The sequence below is a fragment of the Podarcis bocagei genome (assembly GCF_964188305.1).
Source record: "Podarcis bocagei genome assembly, chromosome: 13".
Classification (NCBI taxonomy): domain Eukaryota; kingdom Metazoa; phylum Chordata; class Lepidosauria; order Squamata; family Lacertidae; genus Podarcis; species Podarcis bocagei.
The window spans coordinates 50,306,150-50,324,210 of NC_138138.1; the positions used below are offsets into that span (position 1 = coordinate 50,306,150).

The 18,061-nt window shown below is 44.4% G+C and overlaps 1 gene segment (V, D, J or C); it reads left to right on the forward strand.

Moving 5' to 3' along the window:
- Positions 1 to 1,993: 1,993 nt before the first annotated feature.
- LOC308570788 (Ig gamma chain C region-like) lies at positions 1,994 to 10,933 on the forward strand. The segment is given in 5 exons: positions 1,994 to 2,012; positions 3,030 to 3,332; positions 4,664 to 4,990; positions 8,191 to 8,514; positions 10,454 to 10,933.
- Positions 10,934 to 18,061: the final 7,128 nt, after the last annotated feature.

The window sequence follows — 18,061 nt, forward strand, 5'->3', positions numbered from 1 at the left end:
TGGGATGGGCGTTGTTGAAACTGTCTTAATTATGAGTTGCTTTTGCTCAGCAGCATCCCCAAGACTTCTAAACATCTCTCACACACCTCTTCTTTAACACTCACACATGCTGATGTCGCTCACATTCAGCATTTGAGAACATGTTGTTGGACTCAGGATTTCTCACAATATTTGCACCTTCTTGGCTTTTAAAGATTGCTGGGCAGTCCCATTTTATGCCTGGATTTTATCTACTGCTGGGTTATCTTTTCTTGATGTTATCATTTTACTGAGTTGTTGCATAGTCTGTTTTATTATGTATGCTGCCTGTTGAGTCAGCCACCAGAGAGACACGGCTGTTTCCTTGGTCTTACTCCTGAAACAAGGTATCTAAGCAGTTTAAGGTTTTCCCCATCATGGCAGGAAAAGCTTCCCCTCCTAACTTTCTGAGTGACACCTCTGCGGGGAAAGGAACTGGCTATGTGTCTACAATTTGCAAGCTGTTGAGAAACCTGAAGTTTTTCTCATGGGACAGACGTCCAGCAGCACCCTCTTGGCCTAAGACTCTGCATCTTCTAGCAGACAGCAAGACCTTGTTCCCACAGAGGTAGTAGACCTAGGTCTCAGAGATAACACATGGCTGATATGCCTTCATTTTTCCCAACCTGCATTATTTGTAAAAAGCACTGTTGTTGTTCAACTAGTGAACCAGGGGGTAATGGGGCACCTCATGCTTAGGGAACAAATTTGCCCCTCCATTCTTTCCGTCCAGCTTTTACAACCCTCCCCAGACTTACCACATCCCATTCCTTGAGTGTTTTTTGCCTGGTTGGGAAGTGTCCTTGAATTGTGATACTGGTTCTTGCTTAACTTGGATGGGGGAATCTATGTGTGCACAGAATCCTCTGAATTTTCTGCAGCTAGAAAGTGCAAAAGTAAGAGTTCCATCTTTTGCTCTGCTCATCTTTGCTGCTTTTGACTTTGAACATGACTCCAGTTAGCATGTGCCCCCAGAACATTGCTCATGATGGAATGAGACCCTTGGGTTACAAATGTTCCCCACCCTGCTGCTAGAATTTTTCCTCCCTGACATCATTTCCTTTAGGCATAGGCAGACACAGTTTTGCCACTAGTGAAAACTAGGCAAAAGCCACATGCTTCCTTCTTACCACTTTCCATAAACCCCAAAGCCCCCTTTTCGTGGATGTAAGATCCCCCCACAACTTTTTTTAAATAAATAAATGTAGAATTCAAAATGAAATTGTATCTGGTTTGGTTATACATTAAGAACTTGAAGCCCAAAAAAATTGATGTGGAATTCACTGATGCAGCTCAAGGACAGCATTTGGCAAATTTGGAAAGAATCAGCCAGCTGGTGGGTGCTAAACGGGGCTGTTTGTATTCTGCAAATAATTCAGCATCCTAAGCTTTCAGTGTTTTCAAGAAAGTTTCTAGCTCTCGTGGTTAAGAAAATAAGTTTGAAACTGTTGCTTTCGTGCAATAGATACCTCCCCTCTCTCAAACAAATGGCCAGATCAATTAAGCAGCGTTCTTCATGCCCAGTAGGTTTGGAACTTGTTGGCAATAGCAGAACTATGGATGAACTGAGGGATGCGGGTGGCACTGTGGTCTAAACCACTGAGCCTCTTGGGCTTGCCAATCAGAAGGTCGATGGTTTGAATCCCCGCAACAGGGTGAGCTCCCGTTGCTCTGTCCCATCTCCTGCCAACCTAGCAGTTTGAAAGCACACCAACGCAAGTAGATAAATAGGTACCACTGCAGCGGGAAGGTAAACGGCGTTTCTGTGTACTCTGGTTTCCGTTATGGCATTCTGTTGCACCAGATGCGGTTTAGTCATGCTGGTCACATAACCCAGAAAGCTGTCTGTGGACAAATGCCAGCTCCCAGAGCCTGAAAGCGAGGTGAGTGTCACAAACCCATAGTTGCCTTTGACTGCACCTAACCGTCCAGGGGTACTTTACCTTTACCTTTACCTTTATGGATGAACTTGAGCATGTCCCAGTGTCTTTCAGGTAAATGTGCTGCCTCAATAATGTTTGTGATAGAGGCAACCAGGCCCCTTATGGGGGTTTAAGGCTCTGACTTTTAGCACTGGCTCCAAGAGCAAAGGATTCGCTTCTAGTATCAATAAAATCTTAATAGAAATGGTGACAGGCCTCCTTATTGGACTGAAAGCGGTCTAGGAGATACAGATGGGTGAGCAGAGTGATGAAGTGAAATGTACAAATCTATGGTTTTCCCAACCAGAGAAGTCACTGTCAATTTGCGTAAGGTAAAACACTTTAAAATTAGCCATAAATGGTAGAGAACTCCAGGACAACTATTGCCTATGGAAACTAACACTCACTCCAGGCCTTGGAGGGTTAAGCTACCTGGGAGACCCTCACAGGTACCACCTTTTTTTGTTTGAGTTCATAACTTAATTCTAAGAAGAATCACACCCGGGGCATCAGACAAGCTCTGCACAGGTCTGAACATTTCTTCTTGTACTTCTTTGGCGATCACTTGTAGCCGAGTAAGATTGTCTTCCATAAACACGGTTTTAACAGTGGACCCATAAGTGACTGTAGAGGCCAGTTCTGGATCCATACATCCTTCCACAGTGGGGACATAGGTTTCCAGGCAGGAAATGATCATGGTGAGGGTTTGCCAAGCGTTCCTTCCTCTTAGCACATTTCTCCCTTTCATCCTGACTTCAAGCATCTTCAAAGCCCATGACACCTTTGGTAAAGGCTGTTCTCCAGTTGGAGCACTCACAGGCCAGTGTTTCCAAGTTGTCATTGTTTACACTACATTTTTTTAGATTTGCCTTGAGAGAGTCTTTAAATCTCTTCTGTTGACCACCAGCACTACACTTTCCATTTTTGGGTTGGCATGGATGTGGTGCTAGAGACACTTATTACCACTTACTATGTTGTGATGAGGGCAGGAATGAGACAATGATATCGTGTAACCCACACTCAGCCCATGGAACACACATTTGCTGGACAGCATATCTTCAACATGTCTTTTTCTCTCTTTAATTACAGCAAGTGCCACAGCCCCGACGGTCTTCCCATTGCCTCCCTGTAGCCAAGACTCCTCTACCGCCTCCCTGGTCTCCATAGGTTGTCTGGTCTCTGGCTACTTTCCTGAACCGGTCGCAGTACAGTGGAATTCGGGAGCCATCTCCAGCGGCATCCAGACCTTCCCTGCACTATTGGATTCATCCAGTGGCCACTACACTCTCACCAGCCAGCTCACCATCCCAACCAGCACCTGGGAATCAGAGAAGTTTGAATGCAATGTCACACATGCAGCTACCGGCTTCACAGCCAACAAAGACATTGAGCGTGAGTCTTTCTGGGCCTTGGTTATCTGCTTGCTTTTTAACTCTCAAATGGGCAATCAATGCGGTTAAAGAAAGTAAATTACTTGGGTGGAGAGAGAGGGGCAATAGATGCAATATTTTTGGGTAGTATTATTGTCTCATTTCAAGGCACATTAAGCATGGCAGGCACCAACAAAAAGAAAAAATGTATTTGCCCAACAAGGCTTACAAATGAAATATAGGGGTTGGAGTGGAAAGAACGAGTTTGGAATCCTCCATTCAGTACCAACAATGGTATAAGAAAAAGTCAGGTTGTATCATTTCAGATTTCAGTTGTCAGCGGCAAGTTGGAGCATCATCCAGCAGTAACTTTTTGGAATACATTTCAAGGTTAGATTAATTTAGAGGGTTTTGTGGCCATTTATAGATCATTCTTCTTTGGAGCAAGTTTACCAAAACACAAAACATACACACACATGTGAATGGCATTCATGACCCCTCATTTTAATTCATTATATGAGTTGTCAACCTGCAGAACCAGTGAAATGACTTAAGTTCTGGGGTGGTTGGCTGTTCCTATGGCCCACTCACTTGTAATGTTGGAAGGAATGGTTAGGATTGATCACCCTGTGCCAAGGCAAAGCATGATAGCTACAGGGGGTAGCAAGCTTTGAAAAGGGATACAGAGTGGGAGGAAAGTGCCTTGATGAGAAGGTGAGGCTGTTCATAACTTTGGGATCAGCGTGTCAAAAGGTGGGGAGGATGATAACAGGAGAACCAAAAGAGGCAAATTGCAGATGAGCCACTTAGACCTCAAAGCTTACATTGAGAGGAAAATAGGTGGCAAAGTGAAGCTCACTAAGAGATGGGGAAGGGGGATAGATCACAGACAAATGATATTAATTCCCCTCACATGTGGATGGGAGATAATATCAGTTCAGTTAAGATTTAAATATGAATCAACCTAATTCACAACAAAACTTGAATGAAAACACAGCCATCTTTCAAATTCACACTTATCCGAATTTTGCAAAGCAGTTCTCCAGCCAAGTAGTGTGTACAAAAATGCATCTACTAGGGAAAGATGTGCACAAAAATGGATATATTAGTATAAATAACATATAAAAAAGCATTATATCAGGAGCACTGCTTAGCAAAAATGTTTATATTAGGCAAGATTGTATGTAAAGACAGCATGTTAGGAAAAAATAGATTAAAATGCAGATGAATTTTCGTAAGTACTTATTTTAGAAATATTTGTATAGAGATACGGAGAATTGGGGGGGGGGCTGAGAGAAATCAAAATTGACAAGTTAACCCATCCCTGCCTTCCCATAACTTATACCCCTCCAGACTCTCCTGCGAAACCAGCAGTGGTCCCAGAAGTCCGCCTGCTCCATTCCTCCTGTGATCCCAGGCATGCCACCATTGAGCTGCTCTGCATTATCTCCAGCTTCTACCCCAGCAAGGTGACGATAGAGTGGCTAGTGGGTGGGCAACCTGGGTTGCTATCCTCGGTCACAGCACCACCCAGGAAGGATGCCCACGGATACACCTTCAGTACCACAAGCACAGTCAATGTTAGCAAAGAAGACTGGCAGGCTGGGAATACCTACCACTGCCAGGTGTTCCAAGAAGCAACCCAAACCAAATTGAAAAGCAAAGCCAAGATATGTGAAGGTAGGAAAGGTTGACTGAGCTGGCACTTGTGTTTTCCTCTGTTTTGGTGGGCATGGACTGGAATGCAAGGGGGAGGAGGACAACAGCTTCGAGGTTACAGAGGGTCCTCTCAGGTGCTAAGCATTTCAAGATAGTGTCCTTCCTAATTCATACACACAGAGACAAACAGACACACACACAGTGGTAACTCGGTTTGGGAACTTAATCCGTTCCGGAAGTCCATTTTTATTTTTTATTTTTTTAAATCATATTTATTAGAGTTTCCAGTAAAAACAGAAAAGAGATATAACAGAAAAGAAAAGATAGAAAAGATAGAAAAAAGAATTTAAATCCTTACTTTCATAACCTTCTTTCTAGGACTCCCTCCTCCCCCTCCCAACTATATTCCCCTTTCATTAATTTGGTTCCACAAGCTCTCATTCCCAATTTAAAACTTAATATGTTTAACCCATTAACCAATTTAAATTTATACAATCTTACCATCCATCTTTAACAGAAAAAGAAAAAAGATTTTCCCCCCAAGATCTGCCCCAATTTCCTTCCACGAATTCCCTCTTTTTTAAAAAAAAAACATGTTAGATCAAAATACCATGGTATACAAAAGTTATATAAAGAAATAGAAGATAAAAAATATAAGAAGATTCAAAAAGTTGGTTACATAGCCTTTGGATTCCAAAACTCCCCCTCCCTTCCCCGGTTTGAATTCCCCATGTCCATCAGTCTATATGTTATCAGCCTGGAGGTCTCAAGTCCATAGCCAAATTTTTCCCATTCCACCTTGCCGGTTTTCTTTTAATTTGTTTATTTTAATGATGTTTAACTTCAAAAATCCAGTCAAATAGAGGCCTTTAGTTTCCTTGGTCTTTGTTGCTCCTCCCATTGTTCTTTCCATGTCGTAGTTGGTCCTTTGTTCTTTTTATTCCTTACTTTCTCAGGTTTCTTGTCTTGTTCAGCTGCTAAAACGTTCTTATTCCGAGATCTGGTATCTCTACAGAGGTTTGTTATTCAGGAACAAAAACTTACGTCCAGTCCCTTCCTTTCTTCAATAGAGAATTCTATTGTCTCCTTTTAATGTAAACACCTCTGTAGACAAAATACTATTTCAGTTTTGCAGCTTTCCCAGAGAATAAGTCCTGTGCTCAGCCCAGAGTAATTTTCCACATACGACCACTTGTAATGTCCCGAAACCCCTCTAGGGGGATTGCAGTAACTTTGTATCCTCTAATCCAAAAGTCAAGTTGTTGTTTCTTTTTTTCCCCGATGATTTATATCCATATAATGTCAATTTGTAACAGAATTAGCCAGCAAAATACTTGTAACAAAGTCCTCTTTATATTCTCAAGCTTTGACAGCTACGTTGACAGCTGTCAAAGTCTCCGTCTCTCTTCGCCAGGCTCTGCGAATCGCCCCGGTTCCCAGGGGGGGTTGCCTTTTCCCTCTCACCCTCCACTCTTCTCCTCCAGCACAATTCTTGTAATTTCCCATCGTGGAATTAATAATTTTTATCAGCAGTAAACTTCTGAATTGATCTTGGTTACCCAGTCCTTGTTTTAGAATGTTTACAATCAGGGGGGGACTGACTTCCTTTTTAGATCACCCCCGCTCGTGCCGAATCCGAAAAAAAATCTTTTTTTCTCCTTTTGTACCCGGTTTCCCAATTACTCACGGATTGTTGTTAATAGTCCGAATTTCCAATGGAAGAAGCCAGCGCTCTCCGTCGAATGGCATGCGGCTGCGCTCAGCAGGGGAAGCGGTAGACTCAAAGCACCACGCCACTCCCCGGCACCCGATCGGAAGCCTTTAAAAAGGCTCCTTCACGAGTCGGGAGGGCGCTAGCGGTGCCAGCCGAGTCACCATGTCCACGGGCTCCGTGCCCGTGGTTTTTAAGGGTCCCCGCGTCGCTGGCGCGGTAAGACCCAGCCCCTGCCGAGCAGACTCCCTCCGGAGCTCGGAGGGAGTCCGCCATTCGGCGATGGCGCCAACCCGGAAGTCCCGGAAGTCCATTTTTAAACCGAGGCGCACTTCGCCTAATCAGGCTTCCCGCCACCAGTGCCCTTCCACTGTTTGGCTTCAGGAGACACTACTTCAGGTTTTGTGGAGTTCATAAACTGAATCATTCATAATCACTCCCCACATCAAATGGGGGGTGGGGTTTGTGTGGTTGCGCACAGCCCCAGTGGCGTAGCGTGGGTTGTCAGCACCCGGGGCAAGGCAAGTAATTTGTGCCCGCTAACCCGTGGATTTGCGCCCCCTAACCCTAACCCCCAGATGTTGCACCCGGTGCTGCCGGCCCCCCCTTCACCCCCCACGCTACGCCACTGCACAGCCCCCCCCATCCTACGCAGCTTGCTAAAATACAACCTGGCTTTGCCCCCTCCCACACCGGATACGTGGAGGTTCCCGCCCACACAATAGAGGGTGGAACTTACCTGGGAGTCCTCTTAAACCGAGGTACCACTGTGTGTGTGTGTGTGTGTGTGTGTGTACATATACATACATACATACATATGCGCTGCTTTCTATTATGGCCCATTGAAATAAACCTTTTCCCATTGACTGCAGTGTACACATGACCTTAATAGTAGAGTAGTTATTTTCCATTTCTACTGGAAGCAGGACTCAGGGAAGACATAGTGCAGGGGACATCAGAGTGCCGCAAATGTCCATGAAAAGTCTTGGCAAATATGCTATCCTCTTCAGGGGGTTGGGGTCAGAGGACATTTTCCATCCTCTACAACATGTAGTTTGACTCAATGGTGTAAACCTTCTCCTGGATAGAACAATGAATCATAGAATCATAGAGTTGGAATAGCCCACAAGGGCCATCGAGTCCAACCCCCTGCCAAGCAGGAAACAATGTAGTCTTGATAGCAGAAACTGATGTTGTAGAAGAGGGTGATAGGGAACTGTTTGTTCCTGCTCATTATTCACAATGGAATATGGAGGGTGACAGGGAACTATTTTTCTTTTATTTTTTGCTTGGTTACTGACAATGGAATATGGAGCTTTTATTGATTCTCGGACACCCAAGGGCACCAAATGCCAGCTTCTTTCCTTTAATACATGTACCAGGTGTGGAGTTATTGATTCCTTTTACTCTGCAGCAAGGAATGCCCTTCTTAACAGGATGCATGCAAGCCCCTAAAACAGCAGGGAAGGGAGGGGCGGTTGGAGAAGTAACATGACGTTTGTATCTGCAGATAATACTGATTGCCCCTCCGCTGGCATTAGCGTGCAAATCATGCCCCCAACCGCAAAAGACTTGTACATAAACAGAGACCCTACGCTCACCTGTGTGGTGGAAAATCTGGAAAATGCAGATGGGCTGAAAGTCACCTGGTCACGGGCAGATTCAGGACCTGTGAGCCCAGGTTTATTGGAAGTGAAAGAAGAGCTTAATGGAAAGTACACCGCGACCAGCTCCCTCCCTGTCACAACATGGCTGCAGGGTGAGGAATTCACCTGCAACGTGGAATATCCAGGCTTGACTGCTCCCATCACTAAGAACATTGCCAAGACAACAGGTAAGGGGGGAAACAGAGTTGGTCTCCTGTCCTGGGGTTGGTGTCCTTGTGTTGCAGCAGGAAAGAGAATAATTAAACACCCAGCACCACTTGGCTTATCTGTGATTTACATTGCGGACACACTTTGCAATCTCACACAGTCTGGTGGGGCTATTGTGCAGGTTTGCACAATCATTCTACACTTGTCTCTGCTCACAGGTTTTTATGGTGCTTGAGAAACCTGCAATGCATGCTTTTTATCAGAAGGCAACACTGGGACTATTTCCATCTCCTGCTAAGGATCCTTCTAACCCCTGAATCTGTCTATTGATAGGTAGATGAAGGATTGAGCCAGTTCTGTTGAGGGCAGTTCATTTTCCTTGCCATGGTGGCCTAATCCATACATTTAAGGAGGTACCTGGAAAGAACAATGTGGGAACTTGAGCATACCAATACAGTGGTGCCCCGCAAGACGAACGCCTCGCAAGACGAAAAACCCGCTAGACGAAAGGGTTTTCCGTTTTTCGATGCGCTTCGCAAGACGAATTTCCCTATGGGCTTGCTTCGCAAAACAAAGAAGTCTTGCGATTTTTTTTCGCTTCCCCCCCCTTTTTCTAAGCCGCTAAGCCGCTAATAGCCTTTTAGTTGCTAAGCCTTTAATAGCCGCTAAACCGCTAATAGTGCTAATCCGCTAAGCCGCTAATAGGGTTGCTTCACAAGACGAAAAAACCGCTAGACGAAGAGACTCGCGGAACGGATTAATTTCGTCTTGCGAGGCACCACTGTAACTTCTCAGGAAAGACTGGGATTCTCCGTGTTATGGGCCCCCTGTGTATATCTGTTAAGAGAAAGTAGACTGTGTAAAACCTCTGCTATCTTGGTGTGGTACCTTATGTATTCATCCAGCTCGAAGAAGCCCAACCCATGTTGCACTTCTTCCTACCCAGGGCCACGTGCACAAGAGCTTCAGCTAAATGCATTGTAGCTTGTTAATGTTGTCGCTGAGGATTTACTCTGTCTACTGTACTTGAAACTGTTTTTCAAGCCATTTGGCAGATAATAATCAGCACTCCTGTCCAAACCACAAGCCCCAGGATTCTCTTGGGGAGAAGCCATGACATTCAAATTGTAACAGGAATTGCAATATGGATAGATTAATTTCTAAAACTTTGTTTGCTGTGCTATTTATGAATGTGAATGCCACCAGAGAAGGCAGAGCTGTTCATTTATTTGTTTGTTTGTTTGTTTGTTTGTTTGTTTGTTTGTTTGTACATACATACATACAGGTTTCCCCAACCACTCTGGGCAGCTCCCAACAGAATATTAAAACACAATAAAACATCAAACATTAAAAACTTCCCTAAACAGGGCTGCCTTCAGATGTCTTCTAAAAGACAGTTGTTTATTTCCTTGACATCTGATGGAACAATGTTCCACAGGGTGGGTGCCACCACCAAGAAGGCCCTCTGCCTGCTCCCGTCCCTTGCAACTTCACTTCTCGCAGAACAATGGGGGTGGAGACGCTCCTTCAGGTATACTGGGCCGAGGCCCTTTATGGCTATCAAGGTCAGCACCAACACTTTGAATTGTGCCCAGAAGCAGGATGCCTGTGTATATCATGGAGACAAGCAAAGCTTTTTTTCTAGAAAAATAAGTGTCATTACTCACCATTAAGTGATTACAGTTAAGTGCCATACTTTTTAAAGACAAAACAAAAGGTGATGGTACTGTGTACCCTTGAATACCCCCCCCCCCCGGGGGGAGCACTGTTTCCTGACCAGAAAGAAGAGCACAGGTAGACTCTGGGGAAATCCTCATGCAGTTTCAGATAATATGACGGGCCTTTTGGGATCATTATTGGGAATGTATTGCGGCATCCACTAAGTGGTTCTAATCTTAATCACTGCTGGCACATCTTTTCTCTCATACATTCCCCCACCCCACCCCACCCCCCAAAAAGGCGACATAAAGGCTCCCAAGGTGTTCCTCTTCTCCCCACACAATGAGGAAATCCGTGCTCGGCCACCAACGCTGACGCTCACCTGCCTGGTGACAGGATTCACCCCAGAAGAAGTTTCTATCCAGTGGTTGAAGAATCACAATGCCGTGCCTGAAGATCACCATGTCAACACGCCGGTCATGAAAGACAAGAGCAACAACTCCCACTTCATCTACAGCAAGCTGACAATCCCATTCTCTGACTGGAACAATGGAACCCCTTTCACTTGCATAGTTTACCACGAAGCCCTCCCTATGAAGTTCACCCAGAAGACCGTGGAGAAATCCCAGGGTAAAAAATGATGGCCATGCCTCCTATGGCACTGTAGCCTCTTCAGCCTCTCCCGGATTTTCCTCTAGCATTGTCAGATAAACTTGTGTAAAGGTCTTCCATGCATGCATGCATGTTTGGCCTATGGCTGAATAAAAGAGAACTAACTCAGATATATCCCATGTTGTGGTCACTTGCAGGAGAATTGATGACTGGCGTGGGGTGGGTGGGTTCTGGAAAGCAAGGAGAGAATGGATTTATTAAGTGGGTCTTCATGATATTGGAAGCAAAATGTATTCGCCATTATCAGAGCTATGCCATGGGGAGCGGGGAGGTTGCAAAGGTCTGGTGTCAGTATATGTGAAGTTTTACTGCTCACAACAGGCCTCTGTTATGTGCCAGAAGTGAGAGGGATTTGGTCCAAAGACACCCAGTGAGCTTCATCTAGATCAGCGGTTCTCAACCTGTGGGTCCCCAGATGTTGTTGGACTACAACTCCCATCATCCCTGAGCTCTGGCCTTGCTAGCTAGGGATGATGGGAATTGTAGTCCAACAACATCTGGGGACCCACAGGTTGAGAAAGGCTGATCTAGATAAATGGTGATTTGAATCTGGGTCAAATTCCACTGGGCTCAAGTCCAATATCCTGTCATCTGCTCCACACTGGCTTCCCTCTATACATATCCATACACAGGAAGCTGCTCTCTTTTTAATGTCTGGTGCTGAAAACAGCTGCTATAACATTGAAGAGGAATATTTATGTATCCTCCTTTCCCACAAAGATTCTGTTGCAGATCCCCCCTCAACCTCTCCCATCACAACCACCAGCAGCTTCATCCTTTTGTCAACTGTTACCAGGCCTCTGTTCCTCAGTGGTTCAAACTAGTCAATTGTGGCAGAGCTGTGGAGTTCACTGCAGGCCCAGAAACAGTATTATAACTCAGTTTTCCATGTATTAGAAGCTGATAGATAACATTACAGCAGGAAAAGAAGCTGTGGAGGACAGTGTAAACAAGCAAAACTGAAGAAGCAGCAGAGCAAGGGGACCAGAAAGTCAAGAAGGTCCAAGATGCTAACAAGGCTTGGGTGGCTCAAATAGAAGCAACAGATTTAGAAATGGGAGCATGTTTGGGAACACACACACACACAAACACAAGCACAAACACAAACCAAGGGAGTAAAAATAAAAAGGCTGGGGAAATGAGCAAAATGTCTTTCTAAATTTGCCACAGTCCCAAAAAATCAAGGCCCAAGCCTCATATTCTAATTTTTCCTTCTTGGTATGAATATGTATTCTGCCCATTGCAGACGACCGGTGGGAAATTATTTTACGTTGGCCTTCTCTTCTTCTGTCTTCCTGTTTGGGACATATCTTATAAGATGAAAAAGCTGACTTTTATTGAGTCTTGATCAGCTTTCCTTCTCAGCCTAATGCTGGTCACTCTGACCAGCTCCAGCTCTTCAAACTCTACATAATGTTTTCATGAATCCCTTTAAAAGAAACCGAGACAAAATCATGAATGACAGTTCTAATTACAGATATTGGCTGTATCCAGTGCTAGCCTTACTCACAGCAGACCCACTGGAATTAATGAATAAGACTACCACTTGTCCATTTATTTCAATAGCTCTACTCTGAGTAGGACTAGCATTGGCTACCATCTGTGCAAGGTATGTTCTCTGCTACAAGGACAGAGATATGGAGCTGGAAGTACAGGAGCAGGCGAGGCATCCTGGGGAAAGATAGTTCAACAGAGAGCAGGAGTAAGGGAGTCATAGGGCCAGAAAGTAGCCAGCAGTCATCTGGTGCAACAGTCATGCACACTCACCATCGACAATATATAGCTTTCCTTCATATCAACTCACATTGTCCAGATTATTCATCTCAGGGAGGCAGCAGAAGAAACTAAGAAAATGCACCACACCTGCATTGCCTGAGAGCAAAGAATAGTCTGTAGGAGCCAGACTAAATGCGAGAACAGGGACAAGGAACAGCCACAGGGAAGCCACAGGACTACATACCTGGGTCCTTACAAAATTTATCCCTCAAAGTGGCTGTTAACTATAAAAAAACCCAAGTGACAGTTAGCATCCCATCTGTGAAATTAATAATTATGATAATGATGATAGCAATTATTATTATTATTATTATTATTATTATTATTATTATTATTATTATTATTATTATTAGACCCTAAATCTGATTGTGATGGGTGAGCAAACTGAGCCAAGCTTTGGATAGATTGGCGAATAGGTCAGATGGATGAGGAGCCATGAGAGAAAATCAAATTCACTGAATATTCAGGACATATTTTTGGACTGGCCTTACATTGAGGGTGGGATGTGAGAGATAATATGTTAGAGAAGGCGCTTTGACCCAATCATGACATGCAGGTATACAATGGGGGGTATTTTTTCTCCTCACAGAGATAGTCTGGGATCACCTCAGAACCACCCACTCAAACACATACACACAAAAAGATAAGCTGCCTCAAAATCTCTTGACATTTTGAGCAGTGATCTTAAAAATCGGGGGGGGGGGGTAGGATTTCTAAGCACACTTGGGCCCAGCAGCCCAAATCTCCACTCAAACACTCTTGCCCCAGTTATAGGTAGGTAGCCGTGTTGGTCTGCTGTAGTTGAAATAAAATAAAAAAATTCCTTCCAGTAGCACCTTAGAGCCCAACGAAGTTTGTTATTGGTATGAGCTTTTGTGTGCATGCACACTTCTTCAGATACCTTGCACACGAAAGCTCATACCAATAACAAACTTAGTTGGGCTTTAAGGTGCTACTGGAAGGATTCTGTTTGTTTGTTTTGACTCTTGGCCCAATTATGCTGCAATGCTGTGGCCTCAGCTACCTGCACATGAAATGAACACAACTCCCTACCCACACCTACTCGCTGGTTACTCCATACTTCGATGTTAACAGGTGGCCTGCTTTGCGTACTGGCTAGTGTTCGTTTTTGGTGGTTAGAAGACCGGATTCAAAGCCCCCATCAACTATGATGCTCACTGTGTGGCCTTTCTGTATGTCCCTCAGAAAATAAGGAGAGAGAGAGGCTGAAGTTACTCTGAAGAACTAGGCACAAACATTACCTGGGGTGAACAGGCTGGGTTACCAAAACTCTAACACCAAGCCTCCATTTCAAAATTTAGATGATATTTATTGTTATGTAGGCCATAGATGATTTTGCAGATGTGCAGTTCATGCGTCATAGGTTTTGTAGTCCATGTTAGACTGTAAGAATAAGAAGAAATATAAGAATAGTACATCGGTACTACTGAGTAGAACCTATGAGTCAGAATAACTCTAAGTGAAGTGTCCATGCATGCTAATACCTGCCACTTCCTGCCATATTACTAAGGACAAGGGAGACTTGGCAAACAAATGGGAGCAGATAGAATCTAATGGGGAAAGTGGATTTTTAAATGGCAACCCATAGCCTGGTATTAGGTGAGGAATTACCTGACCAATGCACTATGATAGAATTCCCACCCTATAGGTTTCATACATTTCTATCTGCGATTACAGTCAAATTTCGGAACAGGTAGCTTTGAGATTTCTGTAGCCTATGTTGATTACAAAGGGTATAGACATTAGTGGTGGGTGAAGCTTGGGAATGTTTTATGGTGAATACAGGGATTGACGTCTCTCTCTCTCCCCTCACAGAGGTGACTGTTTCAACAATGAATGATTACAGCGATGAGAAAGAGGAGGAACTGGACCGCCTGTGGCGAACCATCTTCATTTTCTTTGTTCTCTTCCTCCTCAGTGTTTGTTATAGTGCCACCATTACACTGTTCAAAGTGAGTAGAGGGGAAGGGGTATTATATATCGACATTTGCATTTAAATGGTGGAGGAAGGGAGGCAGCATAAACACATCAGGGATAGAAAGACGAGAAAAGACAAAGGGATAATGCTGAGATGTTTGTACTGTTAGTTGTAAATTACTGAATGGTTCTGTAGAAGAATGAGCCTATAACATGACACGTATACTGTGTCAAACAGTCAATTCAATATCCCATTAAAATCAGAACAGGATGAGGAAAAATATTTGACTTGTTGGTTGGAAATACAAGTTAAGAGTAATGGGATGGGGAAAGATGGCAAGGAATGGTTTTATGGTACAATGCCCAAAGGCCATAGTTCTTCATATGGAATTTGCTCCTGCGAGAAGTAGTGATGTTCATCAACTTGGAAGGCTTTAAAATACAAATTCATGGAAAATAAGGTTCTCATTGGCTACTAACTGCAATGGATATGTTCTGTCTCCATTGTTAAAGGCAGTGTGGCTCTGAGTACCAGTTGCTAGGAATCACAAGTGAATAGAGCACTGCTGGGCTCAAATCCTGTTTGTGGGGCTCCTATGGAAATCTGGTTGGCCGCTGTGAGAATAGGAGGCTGGGCTCCCTTTGACTTGATGCAGCAAGACTCTTCCTATTACTCTTCTGTCATGTTCTTATGTGTTAGTGGTTTATAAATAAACACATAAATATACCTTGCAAACTGTGACTGGAAAGGGAAGGGAACTAAGAACAAGTAGATCTTGCATATTTTTCTTCTTCTGTACTCATTCCTGCTGTATGTCTTCCTTTATCCCCACTCTCACTACTTCCCACAGGTAAAATGGCTCTTCTCCACTGTGATGCTCCTGAAGAAGCAGTCGTTGGGCCCTGACTATAAGAACGTTAGCCAAAGAGTGGACTAGAAACATTTTCCTGGGAACTCTTTCCTTCACCTCATGGGGTGCAAAGAAGTAGTCGCTGGCTGGATTTAGGGCTCCTTCTCCAGTGTGAACGCCCTAATCTTCTTTTCTCCTCCTTGCCAGGTGGAAATGAAGCCCTTCTACTGGTCCTTTAAACATGTCTTCCACAGTGACTGTCAAGAAGAGTGTGTTGTTTTCCAATGTAACTGAACTGTACAGCTTTGTATTTTACGTACTACTTGGTAAATATTCTGTAGGGGGGATTTTTTTGTACTATATAAGGTAAGATGTGCACAAAGGGAGAGGGAGGGAAGGAATGCTGGTATGTTTTTATGCTGATTTGTTGAAGGTGGAGTGTGACAGTTAGACGTGTGTGTGTGTGTGTGTGTGTGTGTGTGTGTGTGTGTGCGTGTGTGTGTGTGTGTGTGTGTCTTGGGATTTTGGAGAGGGATAGTGAAGGGTGGCTGGTTTGGAGCTGAGGAGCAATGGGTAGAATGGGCAGAATATGCTATTAATAGAAGTATAAACACATGATATAAAATATCCAGACTCTGTTATGTGCAACATCGTATATGTACCTGTCAACATCCAGCTTTTACTGCCATAATAAAGTTTTGGTTTGTTCACACCACGTCTCATGTTTGGCTAAGCTATCAAGGCTGGGACAAAGGGATATTAGTATTGATAAGGTGGCAGCAGAATACTATTTTCTGGGAGAATGCCTTAGGCATTGGAAGCCCAGAGCTCATAACCCTGTAAGGCACATAGGAACCCAGCAGTTGGTGGGGGTGAGAAATCCTTTACCAAGCAAAAGGGGAACAAAACTAGAGTACCCTCTTGCTCCTAAGTGGTGGGCTGGGGCTGGGGAGGGTACAGCAAAGAGGAACCAGCTCTCCCACCCAGCCTGTGATTTATAAAGTTTGGAGACAGATGCACAAGCCTTGAGAAAGGAGCTTCGGCATGTCAACTCTGACTGGGTTCAAAGGGTAAAGGTAAAGGTAAAGGGACCCCTGGCCATTAGGTCCAGTCATGACCGACTCTGGAGTTGCAGTGCTCATCTCGCTTTATTGGCTGAGGGAGCCAGGTCATGTGGCCAGCATGACTAAGCCGCTTCTGGCGAATCAGAGCAGTGCACAGAAATGCCGTTTACCTTCCCGCTGGAGCGGTCCCTATTTATCTACTTGCACTTTGACGTGCTTTCGAACTGCTAGGTTGGCAGGAGTAGGGACAGAGCAACGGGAGCTCACCCCGTCGCAGGGATTCAAACCGCCGACCTTCTGATCGGCAAGTCCTAGGCTCTGTGGTTTAGACCACAGGGTCACCCGCATCCCTATGGGTTCAAAAGGACTTACTGCTAAATAGCTATGCATAGGACAGCTGCCTGAGTACCCTTAGTCCTTACGTCCACTGCATCCTCCCTTTTTTAGAGCTTCAGGCCTCCTCTCCACCCCATGTGCATTATTTGCCTGTTCATCAACATGCCCCCTTCGCTCACAGGCATCCAGTCTACCCTAGCTGTGGGAGACTCTGACAGCCCCAAGGGGGCACAAAATAATACTAATACTAGTACTAAGAAGACCCACTAAAATGTAACAGTACCAAAAAGAATTATTGTGAAAATAAGAACTAGTTTTGGAGGGCGCCGAATATTGCTCTCTCTCAGGGCATGGTATTACCAAAGTCCACCTCTGATTCAGACCTATCCTATTGTAGCCAAATCCACCTAAGGACAGTACACAAATGTCCTTAAACTCCTTTCCTATTACTGAATAGTTAAAATATCAGTTTTATGGCCCACCCAGCACCACCACCATGTTCTTCATCAGAATCATGACTGGCACTGACTGCTGTTTTCATATATTGCCTGTTTTGTGGTCATAACTATATTTACTAGACAACAATAAGAACATACCAAAATGAAATAGTCTACCTATAGTTTTTATTTTGGCAAGGGGTGTGTGTTTTTGTTCCTCCTTTACATACTTTCATAGGAACTTCATCCTCTCTTGAAAATTCCACCTGTTGTCCTTCATTCCCATAAAATCAGTGCTGGGGGAACCTGCAGATTTGCAGGTGTCATTGGACTCCAGTTCCCAGCAGCCACAGTCAGCATAAGAAATGGTCAGGGATGATGGGTTTTGTAGTCCAACAACCTCTGGAGGACCACAGTTTCCTCACTCTTTACTGACATCTTAGTTTACCTGGACTCTTACATAAAGCCACTTCTCTCTGTTTCTTCAAAGGCTTCCTCAAAGCTCACCTTTTCCATAAAGCATTTTGGCCCTTCAGTCTCATTCCCGACTCAGAGGTACAGTGGTACCTCGGGTTACAGACACTTCAGGTTACAGATGCTTCAGGTTACAGACTCCGCTAATCCAGAAATAGTACCTCGGGTTAAGAACTTTGCTTCAGAATGAGAACAGAAATTGCACGGTGGCAGTGTGGTGGCAGTGGGAGGCCCCTTTATCTAAAATGGTACTTCAGGTTAAGAACAGTTTCAGGTCAAGAACGGACCTCCAGAATGAATTAAGTTCTTAACCCGAGGTACCACTGTACTAGAAGAGCGAATGCTGCTTTTCAAAGAGCT